Source organism: Mus pahari, chromosome 21 (assembly GCF_900095145.1).
Source record: "Mus pahari chromosome 21, PAHARI_EIJ_v1.1, whole genome shotgun sequence".
Taxonomy (NCBI): domain Eukaryota; kingdom Metazoa; phylum Chordata; class Mammalia; order Rodentia; family Muridae; genus Mus; species Mus pahari.
Window position 1 is genome coordinate 45,534,329 of NC_034610.1, and position 5,728 is coordinate 45,540,056.

Here is a 5,728-nt window from a genome sequence, read left to right on the forward strand (position 1 = left end):
CAAAGTGGTTGTACAAGTTTGCAATACTACCAGCAATGAAGGAGTGTTTCCTTAGCTCCACATCCTTGCCTGCATTGCTATCTCTACGAGTTTTTGATTGTAGCCATTCTGATTGGTGTAAAATGGAATCCCAGAATTGTTTCGATTTGCAATTCCCTGATGACTAAGGACTTTGAATATTTCTTTAAGTGCTTCTTGGCCATTTGAGATTCCTCTGTTGAGAATTCTCTGTTTAGCTGTGTACCCCAATTTTTAATTGGGTTATTTGGGTTGTTGGTGTCTAACTTCTTGAGTTCTTTATACATTTTGATATTAGCCCTCTATTGGGTGTAGGGTTGGTGAAAATCTTTTCCCAATCTGTAGGCTTCCATTTTGTCCTATTGACATTTTGTCCTTTGCCTTACAGAAGTTTTCAGCTCCATGAGGTCCCATTTGTTGGGGCCTCCCAGCTCTCGGTTGCCACTGGACCACCTGCGGTGGTGGTCTTCAGATCTGCCAAGCTTGCCTTACTGTTTATCCTAATCGCTGTCTTTCAAAGCCCAGCCCCCTGCAGTCGCTAAGATCCACCAGCAGTAATCTTCAGATCTGCCAGAGCTGCTCTACTGTTGCTGTCCTTCAAAGTGTCTCCATCGCCTGCTGAGAAGACCAATTGATGTCCCAGAAGACAACATCCTTTGGACCCGCCTATGGACATTCACCTGTGCCTTGATGTCCCAGAGACAACATCCTTTGGATGCACCTACGGACATTCACCTGTGCCTGCAAAGACTGGGGCTGGGGACTGGAGTTTTTCCCACGCTATATAAACTGAGCTCCTTCATTAAACCTTGGGCCTCGATCAGAACCCAATTTGTCCTGGCCCCATTTCTTTCGCTGTCTATTCCCTTTCAGCCCAGCCTGCCTTTCAGGATGAACCCGGACTGGACCAGAGTGAGTTACTGCTGGCAGAAACTCACACCCATTTATCAATTGTTTATCTTAGAGTCTGAGCCATTGGTGTTCTGTTCAGGAAATTGTCTCCTGTACCAAGGGGCTCAAGTCTATTTCCCACTTTATTTTCTAGGAGACTTAGTGAATCTGGTTTTATGTTGAGGCCCCTGATCTACTTGGACTTGAGTTTTGTGCAGGGTGATAAATATTTCATTCTTCTACATGTAGACATCCAATTAGACCAGTACCATTTGCTGAAGACGCTTTCTTTTTTTCTATTGTGTTGTTTGGTTTCTTTATTAAAAAAACAAATTTCCATAGGTGTGTGGGCTTACTTCTGGGTCTTCGATTCGATTCCATTGATCACTGTGTCTGTTTCTGTACCGATTCCATGCAGTTATTTTGTTGTTGTTGTTGTTGTTATTTGGTTGTTTTTTTGCTTTTGTTTGTTTGTTTGTTTGTTTGTTTTTATCACTATTGCTCTGTATTACAGCTTGAGATCTGGGATGGTGATTCCTTCTAAAGTTCTTTTATTGTTCAGGATTGTTTTGGCTACCCTGGTTTGTTTTTGCTTTTTGTTTTTTGCTTTTGTTTTTCCATATGAAGTTGAGAATTGGTCTATCAAGGTCTATAAAATAATCGTGTTGGAATTTTGATGGGGATTGCCTTGAGTCTGTAGATTGCTTTTGGTCAGATGTCCATTTTCACTATGTTAATCCTACCTATCTATGAGTATGGACGATCTTTCCATATTCTGAAGTCTCCTTCAATTTCTTTCTTCAGAGACTTGAAGTTCTTGCCCTACAGATCTCTCACTTGCTTGGTTAGAGTTACACCGAGCTATTTTATATGGTTTGTGGGTATTGTAACAACTGTTGTTTCCCTAAGTTCTTTCTGAGCCTGTTTATCATTTGTATAAAGGAGGGCTACTGATTTCTTTGAGCTAATTTTGTATCGAGCCACCTTGTTGGAGGTATATATTAGCTGTGGGAGTTCTCTGGTAGAATTTTTGGGGTCACTTATGCCTGCTGCTTGTGCGCTGAACTACTTGGCGCCTGACCCTACCTGTCCCTGGGGGTTGGAGGTGAGGTGGCATAAAGTCAATGACGCAGACTCCAGGAGCAGGTGACAAATGCTGCAGCAAGCTCCTCTCAAGATTGCCGCAAGCTCCATTAATACCCTCCACCCACGTCCCATCCATCCCAGCAAGCATCACTTCTAAAGAGCAGTTCCTGATTGGCTGGCATTGTCTGTGGTCTCTCAGGTCGTCTTCAGTTAGGTCCTCCTGCAGGAGATGCCTTTGTGGCTGCACAGCCCACTGGCATTTGCGTAGAGGTGGTTGTTGCTGTTCCTACATTTCCACCCTTTTGTTTTTAGATTTTGACAGCTTAGTGGGAGCTGGGGCCATTGTTTCAAAATTGTTGACTACACCTCACCTCAGAGGATTCCCAGTGTAATGGACTGTACCTGTCTTAGGTTGTCCTGTCTTCCAGGATCTTACCTGTCATTGGCTACACGCCCTTAAAGATATCATGCATGTCATGTAAGGAGGAGATGAGGAACAGCCTACATGGTGGTCTCATGAATCTCTGCCATCCATGCTTTGATCACTTCCTGAAGGAGGCCCACAATTGGGATTTTTGAGAGCCATCAGCACCTGGAGGACTACCTTATTTATGGAGCGCTGCCTGGAGATATGCTGTGTGACACACTTAAACAAAATGATTATTAGTATGGCAATTCCTCCCATGGTAGCATAAGTGGTTATCCATGAGGGGGTCAAACAGCCTCTTAATATTGTCCCGCACTTTCCCCAAGAACCTTGCATCAGGGAGAGCACAGATTCCCTGGTCGCACTGAGATTGGCTAAGTTCCCCCTTAGCAGCACAGAACAGTTAAGAAATTTGTCTGACCAGCTACCTTCAAGATATTGAGCCAACTTTTGTTGGGCTTCAGCGGCGTTATGCACCTGGTAATAGGTTAAGTAGATTGAGTAAAACCTGAGGTCTCATGCCAATAGAGACATGTCCCTAACAAGGGCCAACTCTTCTGCCAGTAAGTCAGTCTGTTGTAAAATGTGGATGGCTTGATAAAGATGTTGATTTAGCACCGTCTGCACCTGTAGCGCCTCAGCTGACTTAGAGACTATGGGATTGACAGCCTCTGCCGTAGTGGCTCTCTGGGTAAAGGCAACAGCAGCTGTTCTTGGCCCGGCAATGCCAGCAATGATGGCTGCCCGGTGTATGGGTTGTAAGTGACTCTGGGCCATCAGAGCGACAGTATGAAAGTGAGTGGTATTTACCACAGGCATCCAAATGGCGGCTGGTTCCCTCATCAGGATAGCCAGTGTTGAATACCCCATCCAGCAGGTGGCCAGGAGACATTTCTCATTAAAGCAGTTAAGGCTATCTCTGACAATGGAGGTATTGGTGACAAGAAAGAAAAAGGAGGTCAGACACAGACTGGGGTAGCTTTCCAGCCAACGTGGCTGCCAATGGTCACATTCACGGGGTTTGCCCCAATCCGCATTTTCACTGATTGGTTTATATGGAAAGATGTCCCATTAAAGAGATAGCCACCATCTAGGAGAGTAAGAGGGGCGTAAATCAAGATAATTAGAGTGGCCATGCAAATCCCAATAGCTCATAATGGGATCATATTGGAATCTAATTGGATGCCTGATAACATAGGGTGTAACATTGGATGCATCATGTGAGGTAAACCTCCACATGCCAAGTGTGAGGTTAGATGACAGCCTCGGTTAGTCCTGACAAGATTTACACCTAGTGCAGGCCGGCAGTGCTCCCAAGGGATAGGACGTCCCATGAAAGTGGGCATTTGAGGGATGCTTGCACCTCAAGGCAGGGTGGACGTGATATGCTTGGTAGGTATCCTTGGGGATTTGTGATCAGTAAGGGGAACATGACGTTTCATGCCTAACATGGTACCATAGGTTAGATTACCGTGAAAGTCCCCCATGATCATATTGGATACAAGGATCGCTGGATACAAGGGCTGAGGGAGGAGACGTTGATGGTAAAGCAGAGAATTTCTGCAGGTGGGCAGAGAGGTTGGAGGAGAATGGAGGTGCAGGGGGAATAGCAAACATGTAACTTTCTTAGTCTCTCGTAAAACCATCCTTTTAAGCACTTTTATCTCAATCCTTTGGGGGAAAAATGTCTTTGTAAATGTTGGCTGAGCTCAAGAGAGCACAAGTAAGGTGCACAGAGTGAGGCGTGCTTGCGTCTGGTTGCAACATCATATGGAAGGCACGCTGACCCCAGCTTCATCACCTCTGCTACGGGCTGAATGTTTTCATCCTCCTAAACTCGTATTTAAAAATCCCCTCTTTAGTGTGATGGAGTCTGGTGATGGGTCACTTCAGAGGTAACTGGCTCATGAAAGGAGAGTTCTCATGAATGGGACCAGTACCCCTTGTAAGAAAGGAAGTAGTCCTCCCATCCCGTAAACACACACATACACACACACACACACACACACACACACACACACACACACACACAGACAGAATACAAGAAATATGTGAACACTGAAGAAGTTCTCACCAGCACCTATCCATGGCACCCCAGTCTCAGACTTCTAGACTCTAGAACTGGGAAATACGTGTGCCTTTTTTTTTACAAGCCGCCTGCTCTGTAGAACTTTGTGGTAGCAACCCCAGCTGGGTAAGCAACCCGCTCACTGCAAATACGACAGCCTCGTCCCCGAAGTCTGCAGAAACACCGACTGAAATGCTTAAAACGTTCAGCTCCGATGGATCTGCCATCCACTTAATAAGGACCAAGCTAAGATTATTTAAACTTACAGGCAGTTTCTAAGAGGGATTTTCCCCCCAAATATGATTTTCTTGGCTAGTTGCAAAGAAAACATATTATGTCTCATTAATCTATTAGCTAGCAATATCTCGAGAATTACAATGAGAAATGAGAATAATTTTGACAGTTAAAGAAGGTGGGATTAATTTTAGATTGCAGAGGTAGAAAGGTTCCTCAGGCCTGGGAACAACTAGAATGTGTATTTGTGGGGCTCCTCTGGATGTGTTTACGAAAGGAGGCCTTAGGCATGTCCCATCTTTGGTCCATTGGTCCATCTTCCAGGTTCTCTTGCTGGTTTTCCTGTTTTCTCTCATCCTTGCGTGTTTAGTAGACTCCACAGCTTAGGAGATAGTAAGTCTGGCCTTGGCCTCATCGAATCACACCTCAGTCTGGAAAGGGGACCTGCTCATTGCTTGGCTCCCTGGATCTGTTGTTTTGAGACAGGATCCTAGGGTATAATCTAGATCTTGCAGTATAGACCAGGCGGGCCTTGACCCTGCAGCAATCCTCCTGCCTCTGCTTCCCAAGGACCAGGGCAATAGGCACGAGGTTAGAAGTCCCTAGAATTTTTTAAAAGAATCATGAAAACTAAACAGAATCATGAATCCAGAAGTACTTTGGCACTAACCTGTGTTATTGGTACTCAAACCAAGGAATGCTGCCTAGTGACAGTGGGAAGCCTCACTGGTGGGACTTGGGGTGGCTCTCCGGAGCAGTGGTTTGGTTGAGGCCGCTCAGCCTTTGTATATAAAAAAGATGAATGAGTGCCCTACATCATTCCACCTAAATCTCTCTCTGTGTCTCTGTCTCTGTCTCTCTCTCTCTAGTGCTCATAGGAGAATGCACTATTTACATTCTCCCAGTATGTAAGAGCTAGAGGAAGAAGATAGAAGAAGAAGAAGAAGAAGAAGAAGAAGAAGAAGAAGAAGAAGAAGAAGAAGAAGAAGAAGAAGAAGAAGAAG